General features: G+C 49.7%; 2 long non-coding RNA genes across 7 annotated transcripts in view; both read left to right on the forward strand.

Moving 5' to 3' along the window:
* The window catches only part of LOC142602308 (uncharacterized), a 109,216-nt gene extending 97,382 nt beyond the window's left edge, over nucleotides 1-11,834 (forward strand). For 4 of the 6 annotated variants that reach the window (XR_012835987.1, XR_012835994.1, XR_012835996.1 and 1 more), the window contains 3 exons: nucleotides 449-587; nucleotides 9,425-9,562; nucleotides 9,636-11,834. This is a non-coding gene — a long non-coding RNA (uncharacterized LOC142602308). The remainder of the gene's footprint in view (nucleotides 1-448; nucleotides 588-9,424; nucleotides 9,563-9,635) is intronic. The other 2 variants (XR_012835995.1, XR_012835988.1) reach the window with 2 other exon arrangements.
* Nucleotides 11,835-19,239: 7,405 nt separating this feature from the next.
* LOC142602309 (uncharacterized) lies at nucleotides 19,240-22,428 on the forward strand. Its single transcript, XR_012835997.1, has 3 exons — nucleotides 19,240-19,439; nucleotides 19,974-20,128; nucleotides 21,419-22,428. It is a non-coding gene; the product is annotated as an uncharacterized LOC142602309 (long non-coding RNA).
* Nucleotides 22,429-24,370: the final 1,942 nt, after the last annotated feature.

Below are 24,370 nucleotides of genomic sequence, written 5' to 3' on the forward strand. Positions count from 1 at the left end.
CCCTTCAAACCTGAGTTTGGTGGTGCAGCAGAGCAAAAGGAAGGTGTTCTGCTGGGGTTACTTTGCTTCTGTTTGAGCTGACTTTTCCCAGTTGTCTCTTAATTAATCCATCCCCTGGAAATCTTTATGTACAAGGGCATTACTCAGCAGAGTATTTAGCCCAAGTACATTAGGGAAAGGCAGGAAGAGCTTCTGATTGTGCTGTATCTGTAGCATAGGTGTTAAAGATGTATTTGTGAGCCAGTCAGAGAAGAATGCTGAGGAAATCCTGTTTGGGTTATCTTGTTTAATTTTATAATAAAAACCAGATGGCTGGCCATCTGGTGCTTCTTGCAATCAAATATCTCACAATTAACAGTAATTTACTTGCCCTGAGACTTCCATGATCTTCATGTGCTTTTTTTTTCTCTTTTTTCCTTCAACCTGAGTATGTGTGGTCCCTTCCTAGGGCAGTGCTGAGCGTAAGCCTAGAGCTGAGCCTAAGCCTGGAGCTCACGAAAGTCATGATGGACAGCGGTGCGGGGCTTCGGGGGGGGGGGGCATCTGCTTTTCTCCTGGATCTTCCATTTACAGCCCCGAAAATAAAGGTAGGCAACATATCTCCTGCTTTGCTGACCCTGTAGGACCCACGTTCAGGATAAGCGAGGTGAGTGACCGTACGTACCTACGTATGCGTCATTGCGAGGCACGTAGGACGGCGCCTAAGGATGATACGCAGATTAGATGTGCGTTTTCCCCCAAGCTATGGGATTTCTTCAGAGCTCAAAATGATTATAGGTAAAGCGGGTTTTCTCCAGCAGTTGAAGTTACCGAATGTAATTAAACAAGGTGCAGGCGACCCCCTGCACTAGTGAAGCTTTCCGAGGGAATTAGCAGCAAAATGGGATGTAGAATAAAACCCACCGGGCAAATACGCTGTTCTTCTGTGCAGTCTTTCCTCCGGGAGGTTGAGACCCCCCAGGATTCATCCCACTTCAGCTGTTCAGTGGTCATGCCAGGTGCGATGGGCAATTACCAGCTGCAGAACCAGACACCGCGTCCCTAGCGCGTCTTGGTTGATCCCATGGATGAACCTGGATGTTTGTGACTTGCCGTATAACAGCGGTGCCTTCTATTTCTGGTAACGCTGATGACTTGGCAGACAGGAGGCAGAAGCATCCTGCCTTTCAGGGTGATGGGAGCCGTATCTGTTTGGTAACGCTGGATTTTTAGGTGGTGCTGGTGCTGCTGAAAATGGCATTTCTTCTTCTGAAACGCTAGTCTGCTGGTTCGGTTACGTTAGTTCCGGAGGTGACATCGGCGGCGGAAATTGGCCTCTTCGATAACTTCGTGTCTCTTTGGAATATGTCCTTCCCCAACCACCTCTAGTCTAACCGCACCGATAGTGAACATGAATGAACGAATTCTGGATGAGAGATCTGCACGCCAGTAGGTCAGAGCTCTCCCAGGCATTCTTACGTGACTTCTAGCTGTTTACTATCCTAATAATTTTTTTGCTAGCAGATGTAGGAAAACGCTCTTCCCCTCTTCCTCCCCAAAATCACTGGCTTTGCACGCGCTCGGTGTGCTGGTGCTAGCTTCGTCAGGGAATCGGGTCACGGAGCTAAAGGATATATTCACATACCGGGGTACGTCAGGCTGCTGCTGTGCTCAGTCCTCCAAGTTGTTTATTTAAATAGAGAGGAGCCTTCTGAAAGGCAAGAGCTCATTTTAACAGGGCTCCCGAAGGGGACTTCGGGTCATCGGTGGGATCTGCAGAGCTGGCAGGTTTCACGCTGCCCCAGCCGCCAAATGATCAGATCTCGGAGCTGCAGCTCGGGACCGGACCTGACATCCGCCCAGAGCAGCTCACCATCCAGCCTAGATAACGGCAGTTAGAAAAACAAGGTGATTAGTGGAAGGGCGTGAACACGCAGCCCAATAAAATGGTGGTTATTGTTAGAGCAGTGGAAAAATGCTGCGTATGACCATCTGGGACCCGCGTACATGAACGTTTCTGGGCAATTGCTGCTCAGCTCAGAGCAGACCACGTTTTGGAACCTCTCCACCCTGTTTCCCTCTCTCCTGGTGGGACCAGAGCAGACTCTTTTGTCCCTCAATGCTTATTTTCTCCCCCTAGTAGTGCAGTCTGTGTCTATGGTATCTTTTTCAGAAGAAGGGTGAGAATGGATGATCCAACGATCAGGACCTGTAACTGCAGGTAACCTCACAGAGGGCACGCTCTTTCTTTCTGGAGTACGTACCGCTTTGGGATGTCACTAAGGATGCGATTACAAGCTTTGGTCCAGACTCTGCTCCAGTTCAGGTTTGCCCACCCTCCTGGTTATTTATGCGGAGTGGACGGAAGCCCTGGAGCTCTCTAGGTGGGATTGCTCCCACCTGAACGTCCCCCATCCTTGTTCCTGCCACCGGCACGGCACAAACCCACGCGGCCGGTGGATCCTGGCTCCACGGCCTTGGTGTGCGCGTTGCCCAAGGGGCGTGCAGACCACGAGACTTGCTCAAGCGTGCTCTTCACCCTGCCCCGGGAACGCTTGGGGTCGTAGACCCTGCAGGGCTTGTCACCCCATTGCTGCCGCTCACCAGGCTGGGGGAAAGCCTGAATGCCCAGCGGACCTCCCTCCCACGCTGCTTTGAAGGGTCTGTGCTGTCCCTGCCGGGCAGAGGAAAGCTAAGAGGCACCGGGGACAAATAAAGGATGATGAATCAGCCGTGCCAGGAAGTGAACCTTGTTCTTTAGGAGAGCTGGATCTTGCCAGCACAATAGCTAGATTACAAAGCCATTTCCTCCAATTACCTTCGCTGTCAAACCTCCGTATCGTCTGGCACTAGGAGAGCTCGGATCCAAATTCATTGTGAATTGGGGCGACGACACCAGAGATTTCTAAATTAATATCCTGCCAAGAGGAATTGAGCTTGTTTTTTTCCAATCATGTCAGTTCTGATTCCTTTGCTTGTCAGAGGAAACTTTGGCTTGCCATCTGGTTTCAAGGGCACGGGTTAGGGAAATTGTAGGTTGCTCGGCCCAGCACGTTGAGTTTGCTGCGCAGCGGCTGCAGGGAGCTCTGTGCCAAAAAAAAAAAAGAAAAAAAAAAAGAAAAAAAGAAAAAAAAAGAAAAAAGAAAAAAAGGAAAAAAGAAAAAAGGAAAAAAAAGGCTTTATAGACCTTTCTCGGCACCTGGCAAAAGTCAAAGGGGGAGACCAGAGGCATGGGGTGATGGTGAGAAGGACAGACAGGGCACAATCTTCTCCTTGAAACAGCAGGAATGTGCACAGGGAAATCTGAGTGTGGTATAGGAGTCACGTAATTCAGAAAAAATGGATTAATGGGCTATACTTATACTCATACAGAAGGTGGTTTTGTGGCCTGAACTGAACCGGAGAGCATTAGGAATTGACTAGTGCAGGCAATCAGTGTGTGAGCCCGTTCTCTGGCCCCCATCCGCTCTTCTGGAAGAGAAATACTAATGAGTTAAATAACGTCCAAAGCTCGAGGGGTGCCTCCAGCCAGAAGACAGGATCCCGCTCTAGCCTCCCCCTTGACTTTCTGCCTCGGCTCCCTTGGCAGGGAGGTCTCTGATGTCCCCCTTCTCCACGCACAGCTCAGCGCTGGAGGTGGCTGGCGCCGAAAGGTTGGCAATGAGATGTTTCCGCAGTGACCTCCTCTCTGCAGAAGGGTGGTGGCACATCCCTCCTTGGTGGCTGCTCACCAGAAGTATCTCGGAGCCCTTGTCTTTATTCGACTCCGGGAAACGAACGGAGTGTTGCGCTTACAGGGCTTTTGGAAACCCGCAGCAGAGCGGACTGGGATGCGTTACTGTCCTCTTTGGGTCTTCCCAAAGACGTGTTTAAGACCAGGTTGGATGAGGCTTTGGGCAACGTGGTCTAGTGGAGGGTGTCCCTGGCCACGGCGGGGGAGTTGGAACTAGATGGGCTGTGAGGTCCCTTCCAACCCAAACCATTCTATGATTCCCCGAGGAAACCGTGAGCCGTTCTGGATGCATTTAAAGACCGTGGTGTGTCTGCTCCGTAGGCTAGCCGGGTGCCAGCGTTCCCGCCCAGCCGGTGAGAAGGGGGCACCTGCTTCCCCCCGGGCATCCCTGCCGTCAGCTGCCAGCGCGGGGACCGTCCCCGGGGCCCCGGTCCTCCCCTCCCGGCCCCTTGCAGCCGCAGGACAAGGGTCTCCTCCGCGCACGCGGGACCTTGGGGCGCGCAGCGCTACCGCTGCCGACTGCCGGCCGTGACGGTGGGGAATTTGGAGAGATTTCCAGACCCCGTGAGCCATTTGTACAAAGCCATCTGCCTGCTCCCCCCTCCCCGCCAGGTACCGAGCCCGGGTCCGGCACAGCCGTGGCGGAGCTGGAAAGACGCAGCGATGGGCGACATCCCTTTTCCCGTAACGTTAAACCCCCGTCCTGCCTGCGCTTCGTCCTTACGGAAGGACGAGAAAGACGGGCGGCCTCGTGCTCTCCGGACGAGCCAGCAGCGGCGGAGGTGGCGGTGGTCAGCGCGGGGGCTGTGTGACCAAACACCCCGTTTATCATCTCCCGGCAGCTGCGGCTCCTTATCTCTCTTCCCAGCGCTGGCACGGCCCATGCCAAAAGCTGGAGCAGAAGAAATCGGTCTCTGTGTCGTCTCCACAGCTTTTTTTTTTTTTTTGTTTTTTGTTTCTTTTTTCTTTCGTTGGTTTTTTTTTCAGTTTTTTGTTTTTTGTTTTTTCTTTTTTTTTCTTTTTTTTTTCTTTTCTTTTTTTTTTTTCTTTTTTCTTTTCGGTGGAAATTTGCACTTCAGTGGACGTGTGGAAAAATGGTGTTTTCAAAGTGAAAATGAAATGAAAACCAGCCTACCCTCTCCTTCCCCCGCCCCTTCCCCCAGAGAAACGTTATTTGGAAAGTGGGGCCTCTGTTTCGAAATCCCTGAAGCACAGACACATCCTTTTCACTTCCTCCGCTTTGCCGTTCCTTTCTTTGCTCCCGTTACCCTCATTTTCGTCACGCCTCGCATCCGTCCCCAGCCAGCTCCCAGCTCCCCTCGTCACTCGCAGGGCGTCACGGGAGGTCTGCCGAAGCGCCTCGCGTCCCTGTTTTCCAGGGGTTTTTTGGGTTTTTTTTGGTAAAATGCATTCAGAACCGAAACTCCCTATAGAACCGTTGTACTTTTTACATAAATTAGGCTTTATAATTTACGCCCGCTTCCCTGGGGCTGTGCCTGTGAGCTTGGCCGCCGTGGGTCCTGCCCGTGCACGGGAAGGAAAGCGGGTGGCTTCCCCAGAGCCGCTGCTTTACGTGCGGACGGGGACCCTGTTTGCGCTGGCAGCTTGCTAAAATCCTCACGTCCCGCTGCGCGTCCTTCCCTCTCCGGCTGGGGACATGATGCTGCGCGCTGCGGTCCCGTGAGGCGGATTTAACGCGGAGGGGTTGTGCTGCGTGAGCTTGTGCCGTGCGTCAGCTCGGACGCGGTGACCTGAGCATCGTGTCCGAGAAACTTTTCTTATTTAGAGGTTGTCCCCTTTGCTGGGGAAAGTCTGTGTGTGGAAATAGCTGGTACCGATGCCTGGCTCTTCCTCCAGCTCATCGTCACGCGGCCGTGCAAGAGGAACGGGCAACACCTACAAGGAGGGGATGTAGCGGGGTAATGGAGGCTGCGGTGGGTGACGCGACGTCGGTGCGTTCATAGCCGTCTAGACGGAGACGCGAAGGGCGCGCCGGCTGCCGGCTGTGTGTCGTGGAGCCGGGCTGGTGGAGTTGAGATGGGAGGGATGCTGCCGGGCGCGGGGGAGGACGGACCCGGCGCTGCGGATCGGTGGCGATGAGACGCCACGTCTGTGCATTGTACGAGGAGCTGCTCACGTGGTTTCGGTCGAGCCAAAATACGCTTTCAGAAAAGAGAACGGACCAGATGTCTTATTATTGCCGCTCACAATGCTGTCCTCCGGCTACAACGATCCATCAGGGGGCTGGCCACAGCCCGACAGAAAAGTCCCTGACACGTTTTTACAGCAGGGCCAGGTTCTCACCACTTGTGTGCATTTGTACCCCTTGACAAATAGCTGTTTGACTTCGGTTTTGTTCAAAGTCGCGGTGGTGTCAAGCACAGGGCTCCTATTCAAGTGCCCACCAACGGTGGTCCACAACTCGCCGTTTCCTCTTCTTTTCTTGCTTTGTTTCCCAGTGACAGTCACTCGGGAACTTTTTCTTTTTTTTTAATCTCACAGGGTTTTTGAAAGACAATCTTAAAGGATTTATCTACAGCAAAACAGTGCCTCGACTAAGGACTATAAAAACGGCTTGAGATTATATGGTGTGAGGAATTCCCGTTTGCATTGATATGTTGCTGACGTGACACTTAATTGCTTTGTTTTTTTTCTTCTTTTCTTGGTAATTTTCCCAACAAGTTGATTTATAGAATTGGCTGGCAAAGCCTTGCATACATTGAGACGTGCAGCTCTTTCTACAGCGGACCCGCTTGTCCTTAATGAACGGTTCCTCTTAAAACTGGGAGATGTGCTCCTGACTGCTCTGAGCACCTTGGGCACGGAGAAGAATTAGTACCAGCTTACGAGTTGCGGCGTTTGTCCTGCCGTATCAACCTGCATAGGTAAGGCGTTGACTTTAAACTGCTTTCTAAGTCACGTGTGTGCCCCGAGTTGCCTACGGAGAAGGGACCCCAGATGTGTCGTGGGCTGTACGAACACGTAGCGCAAGGATGTCCCAGCCTGCGGCAGCCGGCAGCAGCGCGAGCTCCCAGCGTGCTGCTAACCCCCACGCAGATCAGTCCGTGCAACCCCGGCTGTACAGTGCCAATATAGCGTTTTTCCCTAGGTCTTCTGGTTATTAAAAGTTTGGTTTTATAAATGAGGAGTCCTTTGTGTTCTCCAGAGCGTGACTTTCTGCCGTACCTCTCTAGCTGAAGTTCCCCTTTGACTTCAGTGAGCATTTTTGTGTGCTCAGACCGCATTTTCCATCGCTTGAGCCTGAAAGGGAAGAGGATTTATGGAACGGGGAGCATGAGGCACCAACTCAGCAAATACCAAAGCGCGTACGTAAGCGTTTGCAGGTCGGAGACGTAAGTACACAACTGGTCTTGATCTTCAGCCACCGCGTATTGCTGGGTCCAAAGGCTGAGCTGAGAACATGCAACACACGTTGTGTATCAACATTTTGGGATGGCTTTTCCAAGGAGAGCTTTCTCTCTGCTGTGATCTTGCATCTTCTGATCACTCTCTGTCCCAGCCTGTTCAGTAGACTTAGACCTACTCAGCACATTGTCAGTGCAGTAGCTTCGTTATCTTCTTATGGTCTTAGTCTCCATTCTCTTGGAGAATTTTGGCAAGTACGTTGTGATGTATCTGACCTAGTATTGTTTCTCTCTCCTCCTGACCTGTTGATGTCCCCCAGCTACGGGTCATCGTTACGGAGGTCTTTGGTGGCCCTTCCCATGCTCTTACACTCCAGCCTTCAAAGTCATCTCTCAGCAGATTGCTTCTTTCTAGCTGGGCAAAGCCTCGGGGCGGGGGGGGGGGTGTCTTGTGGCAGATAACGTGAGCGTCTCGACTGGTAATTGTAAAGTCAGGATCCGTAATTAATTTTTCTATAAAACTCTCTCAAGCTTAAGGCGAACCTTTATCCACCTATTAATTAGCACAGGGAAGGGATGCTCTTGTCTAGAAGCAGAAGGTAAAAATAGGAGTAGGGAGGAAAGAGAATTGGCTCCTTTGAGTCATAAATATTGTTCCCTTCATGTCTTAAATAAAATGAGAGTTTGGCTAAAACCAGCGTGGCTTTAACTCTCAGAAACACAGACTTAAAAAGGATAGGAGAAAACAGTCCTGGAACAGGCACCGGAGACCCCATCCAGCAGATTCCTCTCGTTCCAAGGCAAGCTCGGCGATACCTCTGTGATTCCGTGTGCACGTTTGTTTAACCTGTTTCTGGGACTGTCGAAACGTTCTTTCTTTGCAAACGCGAGGCTCAGGAGCACACACAGTCGCTTGGGTTCTCGGCTTAACCCCCCTGAGCTGCGGCTTTGGGAAAAGCACCAAATATCGCAAAAGCTGTTAACACTTCATTATTTGCATATTTTTTTTTCTTTTTTCTCTTCAACAGCAACATGGAAGCAGTTTAAAAATCTGTTTAAAAATCTGCTGTGGAGGGCTCTGTCAGAGAATAGATTTTTTTTTTTTTTTTTTGGTGCCCCCCCCCCCAAATCTTCATGCAGAATTGATTATACAGTCCTATGTGCTACAGCCCTCTGTGGAAGCAGAACTTGATGTACCTCCATACACATCTGTGGGCGGCAGGACTTGTCCTGCCAGATTCAAAGGAAAGAGAAGAGTCCCCTAAGGATGAGAGCAATATCTAACAAAAGCAGATTACGTCTGACAAATCTCATTAATATTGAGGATTCAAAGTCTGCCGAGCTGGAGAGCGTGGCAATACGTCCCCGTAGAAGATGGTAAGGAGACCTACTTGAGGACCAGGCAGCTTTGCCAAAAAAGAAATGCAGGTTAAAGAAAAGTCAAAGTAGATAGTCAAAATGTTTGTTGGTTGGCTGGACTAGCTAAAAAAAAAAAAGGCAATTTCAGTTGATTCTATTGAAGGCCTTTCTCTTGGAAGGAAAGGTGGAAATGCTTTTGATCCAACATCTTTCATTTGCCCTGAAGAACTACATTTTTTAAGACTAACATGCGAAAAAAAGAACCAAAAACCCAAACCAACCACAACAGGATTGTGTTTTGGTTTGTTTTTGTTTTTTTTTTTTTTTTTTTACAGGTAGAAAGTAGCCCGTATCTGTATTAGCTGTGACCATAATCTCTTGCTAAGCACAGCCCGGGGTGGTAGGCTAACAGCAGCTCGAAGAAACACCATCTCCACAAGCGATGGCACCCTGACTTTCCACCTCCCCATCTGGGCCGACGGCTCCCTTCTGAAGACCCTCGCGGCAATTAAGGGCTGCGCTGCGAGTACGTTTCCAAGCCTCCGATACTCACGTATCCCACTTAGAAAGCGAACGGGAGAGCGCCGTGTTGTAACACTGTGAGCTGCTTTGGAGACGTTTAAGTGTAAGTGCGTTAAGATGTGATTTGTGCTCACCACTGAGCCTTGAGATTTCTTCCAGGAGATCGCAGCGTGCTTGTATGTCTTGGCTCTGCAGGTTACAGGGATGTTGAGAGATAGCTGAGCTATCATGGGAGGTTCTGATTTGTGGGGTTCCTCAAGGCAGGCAGCTTCCCCAGTGGGTGCGATTTTTTTTGGTGTGTGTTTTTGGTTTGTTTTGTTCATTGCGCAATTCCTTGGCATAATGCCTTTCACCTTGTCTCCACATGATTGTTTTTCCTCTTCGTCCCGCTTGGTGACTCAGGTCAAAGGCATCTTATTCAGTGCAGTATGTTTCTTGGGTTGGTTGGGTTTTTTTGCTTTTCCAGATGTGCATGAGCTCTAGGACGATAACTGGAATGGAGACAAGTGTTACGAGTGGCTTTGGTGCTCAGCTGTAGTTCTCCCAGAAGGTGAAAGAGGACAAGGCTTCGATGTAGTACGGAGGACCCTCACTTTCCATCCAGGTGCAGTTGGTGAGTCTACCCCTTCGGAGCAGGACCAGGTGGCACGTAACCATTGAGCTGTTTTATTCTCTAGCAGCATTTCAGATGGATCCACCACCCAAGCAGCGGCTTCAGCGTAGTCTCTGGAAGATGCAGTGATTCAGCACAGATCCTCTCTAGAGACGGCCTCATGAAAGCCGTCATGAGGGTTCAAAGTCCAAACCTGGAAACCGCACAGGCCTCCCTACTCGCCTCCCAGCTGATGCTGTGAGTATCTCTACTCAACCTGGTTGATCTTGGAGTCTTTAGGGTGCCTTAAGGTTCTACCTCTGCATTGGTCTCAACCACCTGGAGTCTGTCTACTGACCGAGGATGATCAGGACAGAGAAATCAGGTACCTGCGTGTCTCAGTTTGAAGGTTCAGCTTCCCCGGTATAAGCTCATGGGATGAGACCTCCTTGTAAATCCAGCTGTGGCTCCATCCATTGGCCATGGAGCTGCAGGACTCGGTGAGCCCCCCCTCTCCACCTGTAAGGACTTGCGTTGAAATGCTTGCCCAAGGGAACAGGCAACTCGGGCCACTTGCTTTTTGTTCCCCAGCCCGAAAGATCCCCACCACAACTCCACCTCTGAAACGGCACAAAAAAAAGGTGGCAAGGCTGATGGGTAAGGAAAGCAAGCAGCACCTCCTCCTCCCACCACCTGGAGCACTTGGTTCTTCCTGGGCACTACAAGGGTGCTGCCCACTGGGTTGTGATTCCCCTTTGGAGAGCCCAGCACCATCCATGTCTCCCTACAAGGAGTGTCCAGGATCAAGCCACACAGATTTCCAGCTTGGATTCTCCACAGCCAAAGCAAACCAAACTCTGAAATACTTCTGAACTCTTGAAAGACCCTCAGACCCTCTGATGATGAGCCCAGAAATGCTTGGGTTATTAGCTGCTAATAACGGTGGAGGTATGCCAGCGCTGGGAACAGTTCATGCTGTCATCACAACACGGGGAAGAAAGGCTGGCTGAACAAACACCTTCACGTAGATGTTTCTGAAGAGCCTGGGCTGATGTGCTCAAAATGGGGGGTTTAGCTACAGGGTTTTCGTGTAGCTCCTACTAATTGCTCATCCAGCTCTTGAAATCCTGGCCCGTATGCAAGTCAAGCTGGATTCATCCAGCTCGTGCTCTCCTCTACGGCGGGCAATGCCTTACGCTGAAGTGGGAAGGAATGCGCCTCTGGTATGCCAAGACTATGGATTTCTGATGATGTCTTCTGAAAATGTTTCTGACGGGGGTTCTGGCCTCTTGCTTCCTGGGATACGTGTTTCACTTTGCGCTGACTTGCAGTGAAAAATATGCGATGGCAGTTTGAAGAATTGTGCTTTCCACCCTGCTACCGAGCCAGATGCATTTCCTCTAGGCAGATCTTTTTTTTTTTTTTTTCATTTTTTTTCTCCCCAGGCTAAGGTTTTAAACTGAATTCCTACTGGTAGAGTTTCCTCCCTTTCGTGTTGTGCAAGACCCTGGCAGTGGGGTCAGGACTTGGAATCTGCAGATGGCCTGAGGTCTCGTGATCCAAAGCTCCGTGAAGTAGGTTGGAAATGGGCAGGGGGAATTTCTGCGTGTTGCAGAAGGAGCAGTGTCTGATGTGGCAGCTCATCTGCTTTCGTCTGAACTGAAGTCCGCGCAGACACACCCCTTCGCATTTGAATTATCATGTTAATTAGACCTGACCGGGAATTTCCCAACTTTGATATACAGTGATTTTTGCAGATTGAAATTTCCAGCTGAAAGCACCTTGAAAAACTGGAGAGATTTTGCAAAATGATGCCTTTAAAGAAAATACCCATTTCAGCACGCACCTAACCCGACTTTGCCACGTTTTCCCCTAAGCGACATGCCCAAGGTCCCGCAAGAAGTCTGTGGCAGAGCAAGGAGCAGGAACGCTGCTTTTTTCCTCGGACGTGCATCTGGCGTTACAGGATCCCTTGTTCCAGCTGGAACGACCTCAACCAGAGCTTGGCTTCACCGAAGCAGGGTTAGCGCGCTCGGTGTCCTCACCATCAGTGCTTCCACCAGCAGAAACGGAGGAGGGGGGTGGAATGGAGCTGAGATCATGTAAAATGATCATTACAGGAAAAAGAGACTGCAACCACATCCATTTCTGCCCTCCTGTCTGTGACTTTTCAGCTGTCTGTGAGTTACTAGATGGCTGCTGGGAACAGCAGGAACCCGACTGTCATCTCTGCTGTTCTTTGTCAAGAGGAGGCAGCTCTGAAATAAATTAGAAATATGGTTTTGTTTGGGTTTTTTTTTTTTTTTTTTCATCTTGTTGCCATAAAAGCTATTTAAGTTCCTCCTTTCTGCTCTGCCTTCTGACTGTCGGTGAGGTGGTTGCCATCCTGCTGCTCGTCTGGCGTTTCGTTACGGTACAGCATCGTAGAGGTGGGAAGAAGCTTCTTTAGGTGACACCTCTGTAATGGCCTTAAGAGAACCAAATCGTTAAGAAGCCCGACGAGCTGCTTCGACTGATCAGCGTTTCTAGCTCCCGTTACCGAACGCGCCGTGCCATCTCCTCTCATCCGAGGCGAGAAAAGGCTTAATGGGCTATGCAAATAGCGAGGTCTTATTTGTATGCCGCAGCGTATCTATAGCACCAGACACGGGTTCCTGTGCTACGCTGGTACCGATGGGTGCTCTAAGTGGGGTGTTACATCATGACCGTAGTTCTTGCTTGTCACTTAACCATCAGGAGAGCTTTAGACACCGCACGCATTTTGGTTATAGCTGCTACAGATGTTCATAACCTACAAAACTGACCTTTTTGCAACTCTTTGACCTTTAGCACGTGAATAGCAATGCGATCTTGGCAGCGCCTTGCTTTTCTTAGCACTTCGGATGTCATAAAATTACAGAGCATTCCAGGCATCTCAGGAAAATGTAAGTCTTAATTTATTCCAGCCTTGAGAATATTCTTAGGCTGTTTTGCTAATTGACCCTTCAAAGGACGTGCATGAATGCTCGTCCCGCCCCCCTCCCACCGCCCCTAAACCTTGGCTTGGTGAAGGATGCTTGTCCCATATTAAACTGTCCTGAACCTTGGGTTGAATCAATGTTCCTTACCTTTCTGTGGATGATGATAATGACTTTGCAGACCATGTACTCCTAATGTTTCTCACATAAAAAAAAAAAGTCACTGAAGTCTGGAGAGAGTCTCCTTAATGTTTCTGTTTATAAGCCCAAATGAATACGGGCCCTGTGGAGATCATTGCCTCCTGCTGCTTCTCCAGCCTACGTGTTCCTTGTCAGTCTTTGGCTTTCCTTCCACTTCCTGGGGCAGCTGTCATGCTGCCCTGAAGGTCCTCGGATCCTATGTTCTGCCCAGCACAGGTTCTCCTTGGAAAATGTTTGCGCGCTGCAGGTAGTTTAGGAAATCGCTGGTTAAAGCAAGACCCATGCGGACACTCTGGCATCTCTTCTGCTCCCAAAGAGGAGCTAAGTTTTCTTGCAGGAGTTGTCTTCTCAGTGGTGCTATGGGTCGCAGCATGAAAAAACGCAAGCCAAACAGCTCTGTCCTGAAGACCTGCTGTTGACCGGCCGGAGATAAGCCAGTACCCAGACTGCAGCCCCCACCGCGGCTCAGAACAGGAGCTTAGGTCTAAAGGAGGCTCAAATTTGAACTCGTTCCTGGTTCAGGTTAGAGGCTTTACTGTGTCATGGTGAATCCGGGGAGCTAAAAGCAAGATCCTGATTGCTTCATATGTAACCTGTAAGTTTATCCTGGATAAAAGTAGTGCTTGAAATCATCTGATGATGTTGTCAGGACAGGTCAAAGCAGGGAGGGTTTCTCTGTGGCGGAGCTGGATGGGTAAATTCCTCCTATTTCATGCGATTTCTCACTGGCAAATGTGTGGAATCAACTGAAGAACCCATGTTGGTACAGGCAGAAGCCTTCTGTCACCCCGCAGTGGTGTACCCTGCAGAAGTACCTCTGAGCTGAATGACTTCATCTTAAGAAGTCAAGCCTTACACACTGGGTTCGTTCTCTTTAGGCGCTTTCCCCTGCCACCAGAAAAGCTTTGGGACTCTTTGCCGCTTGATTGTATCTTAAATTCTTCTCAGTCCTCCCCTCTATGTGTAACCCTGACTGGTCACCAAACAAAGGGTGATTTTCAGGCTTTTTTTGGTCTCAACCTACAGTTTGGATGGCTTAAGCAAAGCCTTTCAGGCAAGGTCAAAGGCAAAGATCTGAGGGAGGATTTTACTGCGGAGGATCAGACTTTGGTTGCTATCTTGATTAAATTAAACTAAGCATTATGCATGATGAACTTATGTAAATATCATGCTCTCGACATCCCTCAGTGCTTTATTAGGTGGTTTAATTGCTTTACAGCCTTTTCTGCATGTTGTCTGAGACGTGCTTTACATCAGGGACTTTGTCTACCTTTGTACCATGGTTGGTGGTGGGATCTTGGCACCAGTCCTCTGCTTTGGGAGGTGTATCAGACTAGCCCCGCGAATGGGACAGAAGCTGTTGATGACATTGCTTTGCCCAGAGGCTGCTGTAGCAGAGGAAGTCTAATCACAGACTTCAACAGGCTTTGGATCAAGTCTACAACAAAGCTGTTCTAAGACGACAGCGTCAACATAGTGCTATTTCCTGCAAAACCAGCTTAGCTTGGGGCAGGAATCAGAAGATTTCTCATTCAGAGGGCTCTAATCAGTCTTTCTCTTCTCCTCTGGGCCTGTTAAGTGGGATCCAACTCCTAAGCTCTGATTGCAGCAGATACCAAAGACCCCTGTAAGGGCTGAATAACTCCTTTTGTTTATTTTAAGCGTTGCTTCAAGTACAAGGTTGGTCAAAGTAGCACTGGCGGTGGAAGAGCAAAGAACTTGTGCCCCTCCGCATGGAACGTTACTTCAATTTCCAGCTACTTCCTACTCGGGGAAATATTGTTTGCAGATGGTGCGGCCACAACATGGTTGTACGCAGCTCCGTTATTATCAAGAAGGCTTTATTGCTGCGGAGAAGTCTTTCTGCTATCTCGTTTCCCCTCCTCCCTCTCCCGAGGTTCACTCTGCCCACGGATGTGTGGAATGGTTCTGCGCAAAAGCCATCCAGTGGCAAGACGCAAAAAACTCAACATCCATAAACTTGACGGACTGGTTCACTGTTGTTTTCTTTAAATCCCAGCCTAGGCTTGGCGTGGTGGACAGAAACGCCTGGAGATATTTAGTCCTTTTGGGGCCAGATAGGGAGGCAATCCGTTCGTTGCAGGGAAAGCGGTTGTCGTGGTAGGTAGCAGCCTTGATGTGAGGTCTGTCAACCTCTGTCACATCGCAGCTCTTGGCAGAAGATGCTCAGAAGAGATGCTCCGTCTCCTAGCGTGGCTGTGCCCAAATGGTGTCAACATCTGGCTATGGCTTCCCTTGAGGCCACCTCTGAAGACACCCATTTTTAGGCTCCCATCAGCCTGTCTTGAAAGCTGGGACAGGTCCAAAAGACCATTCTACATTCGTGCCAGCTGGCACACGTCTCACAGGTGAGATGAATTTCCTCCTGGCCCCTGTAGTGGAGAAAACCCAAAGTATCCCAGAGAGCCATGACTCTGAAAGATCAATTCTCTCCTTTTCTACCCAAAGCAGAGGTCAGGCAAACAGCAGTTACGCAGGGTTAGAGCCCCAGGCTGGGTTGCGTATCTCGAGCAGGTTATTTCCGAGTCTGTGCGGGTCTCCGTGCCCTGGTTACGCTCTCCTATGTTTCCAAACCTTCTTGGCTAGCAGCAGTATTTTTGAAACGGCATCCATGGAAATTATGGTCTTGCTTCATTGCACACGCTTGGATGATAGCTGGTGATGGCTGTATCTTATCTGTAGCTCTTTAAATCTAGTGACCTGCATTTAAGTGCATTTAATTTATTAAAATTAGGTGAAGCATATCTCTTTCCATAAACTAACACTGTTTTTTCTTAAGACCTGCTCAGTGGTTTCATCTCTTTCTTTAATTCCACATTTCAGTTATTTTTATTTTTATTTTTTTAAAAGGAGTACCTACTAGTTACTTATGTGCGTACAGACCATATTTGTGTGGGTTCGGTGCTGATCGGCTGCATGTGTGTTTACAATAGTCCTTGTGTTATCCCAGCCGGCTGCCTAAAAACACTTCCAAATTATTCCACATCAGAAGCAAAGAGGGTTTGGATAGACTCCTAGGGGAAAGTCTTGAAGTGGTGCCCAAACCTCAGTCCCAGCGCTGTAAGTCAGGCACGTGGCTGATATTTTATCCACCCCCAACTTGGACTTTCGCAAGCTGTTTTGTTTGTGGAGGAAACGGGAACTTGGGAGCAATTTTAATCAGTGATTTCTTGGAGATGGGCTTCTTCCTTTGTCCTCTTTGCCTCTCTTGACACACGTGCTCGCGCTCTGCCCGTGTTTTCTAAGAAAGGATGGAAAAATATGTGCGCGTAAGCACAAGGGCGAGGCTGTACTAAAGCAAAGCCCTGGGTGGGTAGGGACCGACCCGGTTACAGTTTGTGCCTTCGGAGCGGGGCTGATTTTATGCGTGTATCCTAGTCGGATGAGCACCGAGGGATTTGGAGTTCAGCTCTGCCGCTGAGGTTTGGTGTTTGCTGCTGACCTCAAAGCGGGTTGGGAAGTTCAGACCTGAATGGTGCTGTAATAAAAAGCTGGAAACTCTCCGGTAAATGCTCCGGGCTTTGTCATTGTAAGTGTCATGAAGGTAATCATCAAAATGTTTAGATTGCCGCTTCTGTGAAGGAGAAATAGGAGGAGAACTGATGCTCCTTGGGTCCCTCGGCTCTCAGGCAGCTTTGTTGCACGGCTGTCCCAGGACTGAGCACTGCTGTATTTTCCAGGTCTGAACTTCACAAGCAATGCCCTAGGACGTGGTGTCCTGAGTCGGGTGTCTCCCAGCCGAGCTGAGCTCCGCAGCTCGGAGAAACAGCTGCCCTTTGGACCAGACCACCCACCCCGACCTCCCGTGAACAACCCCAAATCTGCAGTGGTCGCTCAGGAGAACACGGGTCATAAGTTTCGTAGCTGTGTCTCGGGCCAGTTTAGGCCAACAGTGCCCAAGGGTGTTGGGCAGACAGTCCTACATCGTTTGGAAAAAAAGCAGTATTTTCTTGTCTCAGAAACAACCCCCTGCAGTGTGATTTCAGGTCTAGAAATACTGGAGTTCTTTGCTTTTTAGCTGGACTAAAAATGACATTGTTTTCCAAAAATGTTGGTATTACTGTGGCTTGGAAACTCGATACCTGAGCCAGCTCTGGTCTTGGACCTTCAGTTACTCATATAATACCCCACGTTACTATTGGAGTAAAGATCACTTTAACAAAATGTAATTTAAAACCAGCGCACGCATTGATTTAGGAATGCAAAATGATTTTATTACTATCTCATCTCAAAACCTTTTCCTTGACTGCAATCCTGAATTGCAAAATGTATTACAGAAACACATCTGTCATGCTTTATAATGTGAGATAAGACATGCTATCGTTGTTGTTCGCCTCAAAAAAAATTTAAAAAATCCAGAGCAATACCAGAAATACGTGTACAGTGTCAAAGCTAGAATCAGGTGCAGAACATTTTTGCCCGTCCGAGTATCGGCTAGAGGGTCGGGAGGAGGACGTGCTTTGGATGGGATGGACTAAGAAGTGTCTGTCGTAGAGAGATTGGGGATTCCTTTAGTTGAACCGCCTCACAGAGGTGATGCTCCGAGGCTGCGAGAAAGATCTAAGCTTCTCCTTCCTAGGTGGTGCAGAAGTTCATACAAGAGTATGAACGACGCACGCCATCACTTGACTCCAGGATCTGGAGCTTTCGGACTCTCGTCTTTTCTTCTGCAAGTTTATAGCAGGAATTCAGGAGTCTGGCGACACTGAATGACCTTACAGAGAAAAGCAATAATGGCTCTGGAACTCGGCCCAATCCTTTTACTCATTAGGGCAATGAAGCTTTTATCGCTTTTGCCTTAATGATGCATTTTTAAAGCGTTTCGCACCTACTTTAAATCTCAGTAAAGACCATGAAACTTCTTTGGTCGTGGCCACACGGTATCTATTGTTAAGCAGACTGCTAAAATGAATCAACCCAGATTAAGCAGCCAGAATTACCACTTGCTATCGCTAGCCTGAATCCGTTCCCCCAGAGACAGCCCTGTAAAGAGCCTGAACGCTGATTAAACACTTCGCCGCCGAGCGGAGTTTGAAAAATTCTGGCAAGAATTGCCTGTAGAAAGCACGGGGGGGTGGAAAAAAAAAAGTACGAGATGTAAAAGGCTCGATGCGTCAGGCTGCTTGAATCCAAACCCTCCCCTGCCGCAAAACCCTTCGTTAGCGAGGCTTCCGTCTGCCTGATGAGAGCTTCTGTATCCCAGCCCCGAATTTCCTTGCTCGCTCCCCAGGGGCATTATCTTGCGAGTGCGTTATTACTGCTGGCTGCAATTCACACTCCGATACGCAGCGCTATTAGCAAAAAAAAAAAAAAAAGATTAAAAAAATAATTAAAAAAAAAAAAGGGTAAATGGCCTTGATTTGCCTTGAAGCTCAGACCGGAGGCAACCACCCAGGGCAGGGCTGCAGGAAGGACGCTCAGCCCACGTGCCTTCAAACGCGCTTGCCGGCAGCGGAGGGCAGAAGGATAAGGAGCAACTTGCGACCTTTCCCACCGGGGTACTCAAACAAAAGCTTCTGACCCACCTCTCAAAGGTCTGGATCCTCGAGCGAAAGGGTGCTGCTTTGTGCAGGAGGAGCGTCTGGCTCCGCAGCCTCCACGTAGAGCTGGTGGCTTGCAGAAGGCCGGGTGGAGAGCAGCCGTCCTGCTGGAGAACGTGGCTTTGAAACCACCTTCCTCCCCTGGGCCGGTTGGTCTCGAGCCGAGGGATATACCGAATTCGGACAATCCGCTGCGTTACTGCAACCCGGTTCCAGAAAAACAAGTCAACGCTTTGGTGGGATTTTCTTTTTCAGCCTCTTTCCCCCCGTCTCTGCATTTCTGTCTGCCCCTCTCCGCAAGCACCCGTGCACGGGGGAGTCTTAAGGGAGCAATCACGGTTGTTCACGACGGAGGAATTTAATCTGTTCAGTAATTATAGATGGAAAATCACAACATTGGGAATGTTTTCACTTGAATGGAGGGGCATTCCTGCCAAGACTTGGGTTGTCTTGGAAGAAGTAGAGGGCTGCCAGGATCGTAGGATGCTGAGCTGGAAAATTCGGGGACCAGATCCTGCGGCTGGAGAAAGCGGGTGCAATGGTTTTTATGTCAGCTGAGGGTGCAGCTCCCGTGAAGCCATGCTGGGATCCTGAGAAATGTCGCCTGCTTTTCAAAACGCGGCAGATGATGCCTGAAACCCGGCGACCTGCTTAATATCCTGTATGGCTCCCCTCCGCCAGCGCTGTGTAGCCTGGCCCTTCAGTCCAAATGACATCTGGTGTCAATACTTGCTTTTGACTTTTTTCCTAGTTTTTGTTAAAGGCAAATAACTTTCATGCAGGGCTAATGGAGGAGCCACCATCGGAGCCGATGGATGTGCCGCGCAGCCTAAAGCTAAAGAAATAGAGTGAAACACAAAAATGATCACGGACTATAGATCCACACCTCTTACAAACCCTGTCATCTTGCATTTGTCAGTAATGTTCTCTTTTTTTTTTTCCTCTTTTTTCTTTTTTTTCCTCCCAGCAGAAACTTGTCCAGAAGCTAGTCTGATGAAGCGGGATGTAAAACCTTCTGGTGCCCAGCGCGTCGGTCCGTGAGATCAACCCTGGCTTCTCCTGCCCAGGGTCGCTGGCATCAGCTTACCCAGCGGCGGTGATTTTAACGGACCCGACGGCAAACTCTGGGGTAATTCCTCAATTGCGCTTACGCTGGAGTCATTTATTTTGGTAGGTCGTGGGGTTTTTTCCTGAAAATACGCCGTATTGAAACAGGGACCGCAAGCGATGGTGCCGCTGGGGCTGCTGAAGACGTGCAGCTGCAGAGGTTGCTGTGGGTTACGCGGTGCCCCCTCGTTTAGCTGAATCAGTGCAATTTGTGTGCTGATTTGCACCTGAATTGAGAATTTTTCTGTTTGCCTGGGTTCGTCCATCAACTCCAGTAACCGACGGGAAGGGAATAGTGGGTGAAGGGCATTGCAGATGTGCAGCGGCCCTCCGGCTGCTCGTCTCCATCCTTTGATCTGAGTGCCTTTTTTTGGGAGGCGTGCCAAATAAAATCGGGCTGACTTGGCACGAAAGCGGGAGAGGAATTTCACGTGGGGGCTTTGCCTTTTTTCCACCGCTCTGGGCGTTGCTGTCCTCTGAGCAGAGCTGCTGTGGTTCTGGGGGAAAGGCTTCAAGGACGAGGGGATGAAAACAGGCAAAAAAAAAAAAAAAAAGAAACCCAAAAGGATGGAAACTGCTCTTCTTGCTCTTCTCTAGGGTGTCACCTGGTAGAGGAGGACTGAAAAGCTCTGCTCCTGACAGCCGGTACGGACCCTGGCTAACCGGGATCACAAATCACAGCAGGATGGTGTAGGTGGGAGCAGGACATCTTTCTGAAGACAGAAGGCTTCAGGGGCTCGATAGCCTTTGAGGTATTTTTAATTGCTTTTAATAATTTACCTCTCCTTTGTTAGCATCAAGCAAGTTGGAATCCGGAGAGAAAAATATCTCGTTGCTTGGCAAATTCCCTGAGGGTCTGCCCGGGCTTTTTTGTCCGAGGACACCTGAAGGCTCGCTTCCTCCCTCCCGTCATCTTTCGGCAGGAAAAAGCGGTGATGGAGGAGACGGGCCATCATCTCCGTCGGTCCCCGCACCCGGAAACCAGGGCAGCGCTTGGGTCTCTGCCTGCTTTGTGTTACCCTCCCCGATCCCAGGGCTCCTTCTCGGCCGCGCAGAGGGGCCGGAGGGCTCCCAGAGCCTGCGCGCCGTCCCCCACTGATTTCTGGCAGTCTCTAGGGCTACTTTGCATTTCTTTTTGGTCACGCCAGCCCACCCTAACGAGCAATTCTGCCTTGCAGTTGACTTTTCTTCCAGGCTGCTAGATTATGGAGGTTGCACAGAGGCAGAAAAATCTGCAAAAATTTACTAAAGAGGAAAAACGTTGAATAAAACCCTGAGCCAGTGCAAATTCTGTGGTGCTCTGGAAACGCTCCCCAGTGCGAACAAGCGAGGATGGGCTAGCAAACTCTGCGGCACCTGCCAGACGCCATATTCTCTTCTAACTCTGGATTTTATGAATACAACTTCACTCCAGGCTGAATATCCCGGCAGAGCTATCGCCTTATTAACTAGAGAGGTAATTCCTCTGTTCCAGCTCCCTGCAGCTGAGCTTAGGGAATGATTCAGCGGCGGCTCTGCTCTGCGGTCCCACGGCACGGCAGGGAGGAAAACTGGAGGAATACTGCAGTTGGGTAACTTTTTCCCCCCCAAAAAAAAGAGGTAAATGGAGATAAACAGGTGCTTGGTAATCAATATTCTTATTTTCCAGATAATCACCAGTTCTCTCTTTATTTCTTCCAAGCTCTGCCTCAATATCTTATATCCTTTGGAACTCGCTTTGCTGGTTGCACGTCATGGCATCTCTTTCGTGGCATTGGTTTTATCTGTTAAAAATAGGTTTTTAAAAGCAGATTTTTCTTTTTCTTTGCGCTTCGCCTCATAGAAGACTCGTTGCCAAGTGTTTGAACCTCTGCGTCAATCAACAGTATTTTCTGCATCTGAAAAGGAGAATAATTTGAATTCAAATGTGAGTTCAAAACTTAGAGTTTTGGGGTTTTCCCCCCACCCAGGGTTTGAAATAGGTGTAATTTTAAGAGCGTTTCTTATAAGCACTTATGTCAAAGTAAGTTGTAACTACAATAATTTATTTTTTTTTTTAACAGAAAGTTGAAATTATTGATAACGAGACTTCTGGACAACTTCACTTGAAACGTCGCTACTTTTGAGAGATGTGAAAAAAAATCCAGGAAACGCTGTCAACTTTTTTTAAGATGCTTAATTAAAAAATAACCATGATTCTGGATAGGGCCTTATCCATCCCTAACGCCTTGTATTGTCACTGGCGATGGAAACCCATCCTAGGCTGCTGTTGTCCTCTTCTCCTGGACCTCGCTCAGGAGAGAATTCGCTTCTGGAAGATTTGCCGCACGTAACCAGAGCTCGTGGCTCTCCTAACTCACTCGGAGTCAGCCAGCCTTGCATTCTCCTCGCAGGCTAATGCCGTGCTAATTTAAAAACTGCAACGCTGAAAGGCAAACAAAGAAGAGGATTAGGCCAAACTAGTTCCAGAGCACACGTTGTACATACTAATGTCTTGTTGAAACAGGAGAAGGCTAAAAAAAAGAAAAAAAGAAATACTGCCCGTGTGCTTTAACGAGGATGCAAGGCGACTTTCTGAAACCCTGCCTCCTTTTGCCGATCAGATAGGGGAGATTCTGCGTTGCTAACGGGGCCAAGCTAATGAGATTATGGTTTATCACTTTGGAAAATAAAGCAGTACCGCTGGAAGAATACAATTTATATAGGAATTGGGCTAAAGCCTCGGTACGATCGCTTGCCTCTCCTCCTCAGGTTGTTTTGGGGAAAGTGCTGAGCCTTGCAAATGTTTCCACGTAGACAGCTCTGCATCTTGAAGCAAAAACCTTCAGCCACTTCATGGCCTGAGTTTCATCTCCGCCAGGCGATGGCCCGAGCTAAGTCGGGTTTGGTGAGAAACAAACGTGCGCGTTTCGAATGCAGCGGCATGTCACAGATCTTCTTGACCCGGCTGGGCAGGCTGCGTGGCAGAAAAACGTGCGTTCCTTCGGATTTTCCCTAAATGCTGCCGCCTAATTGCACCGCGCCAGCAGGAACAGATGGTCTGCAAGCAGAGGAGGAAAACCTCCGCGGTGGTCAACCTCCGTGGTGGTCATCCTGAGTGACGCCGTGTACGTCCGTAAGCAGAGCTGTAGCATCCGCTCGCGTTTCTCGGCTCCGAGCAGTGACCGCTCCGCCGTGCGGCAGCAGCACCGGGACCCCGAAAGGCGCAGGGGTTAAGGGATAGGAAACGCTTTCCGGCTCTGTGCCTGTTTCTGGCGGGTTGTAAAAGTAGTTTTACGGTTGTGTTTCTTTATCTTTGCTCCGTACGAAATCCCCCGCTACGCGGAGCAGACAGCGCTGCCGGGGAGAGAAGAGAGATCGATCTCCGCAAAGGAAGAGCGTTCCCCCACGGCAGTTGCTGCGAGGTAGCAGAGGGGCTGTCTCAGCAACCCTTAAACTACTGTTTCAGTAGCAGTTGGAGCGCGGGAAGAGCAGTTGTCGGCATAATGTGCCTCTGCGGTGGGCTCGGCGGGTGAGGATTTAACCCTCCCCGCTGGGTTTCCCTACCGGCACGCTGCAGGTCTGCCTTGCGGGGATGCAGCAACAAGCCGAACTCGGCCTTTAGCTCCTTTTGACCCTTCCCTCTCCTGTTTTGCTTTTCGCCGGCGGGAAAACATTTGCAAGAGGGCATCGGGCGAAAGGCGGCCACATACACAGCTCCTCGGGGCTGGCTCCCCGGACCACCTAAGTCCCACTTAGGGCTTTGCTAGGCTTGCCGCTAGCCCGTTATCGGAGGACGCGCGGGCTGTAGCGTCCGTGCGAGAAATTCCTGACGCTTAAGGACTTTTGACTTAGTGATTTTTTTGGAAAACGTTAGCTACGGCTTGGCATCCTGCCTAATCACTCCTCCTGGAGGATCCGTAATTTGTTTGGGGAATTGGGGGGCTTCCCCCCGTCCCGTGTCCAGTTTTTATTTGCAGAACCTCGTACCGATCTAAGAGCTGACGGGTGGTGCCAGCTTTCCATTCGAAAGCTAACGGTAATCCCCGCTTCTCGCTTTATCCAAACAAACCCGGTGCGCCACATTCCTCCTGTCTGCTGCTGCGGTGGAGACGCGGTCCCGGGAAAGCCGAAGCGTGATGTGAAAAGAAGCAAGATAGGAGAGAGGGGAAAAAGCTGGTGCAAACATCTGGTGATACTGGTCCTGCTGCTCCCTTGGGTGGCAATTTGAGTGCAAACGCTCTAGTGAAGCTCTTGGAAACTCCTTTTGGGGTTCAGGGTTGTTTCGAATCCCTTTTGCTCATTTGGTTTTTGTTTTTAATTTGCAGCGTGCTAAAGCTGAGCCGTGAAGCCCAGGGTGTCAGCTTCCCCTTGGCGGACTCTCCTGGTCTCCTCACCCTCAGGAGCAGCATTTAAAATCCCGGAGGAGTTTTAAATACGAACGCGCGTGGGTTCTTCCTTTGCCAGTTCACAGCTTTTAAAGCTTTTAAAGGGTAGAACGATTTCCCCCTCCCTTTAACAGAGAAAGCCAGGCTTCTCACCCGCAAGTCAAGAACAAAAGATTTTAAGATACAAGTATCAAAGCAGAGATTGGAATTAAAGGGCTCGGTGCTCCGCGCTCAGCTTTTCTCCCCGTCTTCCCCATCCTCACTAGGTCTCAGATGAGGCACTTGGGATTTCTCAGCATCTTCCTGAAGCCCGAGGCGAGGTTTGTCCGTGGTTTATCCTCGCCAGCCTCACTGCAAGCACCACTGTCCTGCTCGAGCATAAATCCCTGGAATCTATGAGATGGGAATGGGATTTGGGGTCATTAAATGGTGGGTAGCTGCTAAAACCAAATCTTGGCCGGTGGGAAGCAGGTAGGGCTGAAGCATCTTCCCCTATGGCCCGCAGGCGCCCACATCAGTTGGACCTGCCGTCATCGCACCCTGAGTCCCAAGGTTTGGCTGTCACCCCTTCCATCTCCCTTCTGACGAGCGGGGGGTCGCAGGGTGCCCGTCAGGGTGGGATTTGCCCTTTCGTGTCAGTAACTTCCC

This window comes from Balearica regulorum, chromosome 6 (genome assembly GCF_011004875.1).
Source record: "Balearica regulorum gibbericeps isolate bBalReg1 chromosome 6, bBalReg1.pri, whole genome shotgun sequence".
Classification (NCBI taxonomy): Eukaryota; Metazoa; Chordata; class Aves; order Gruiformes; family Gruidae; genus Balearica; species Balearica regulorum.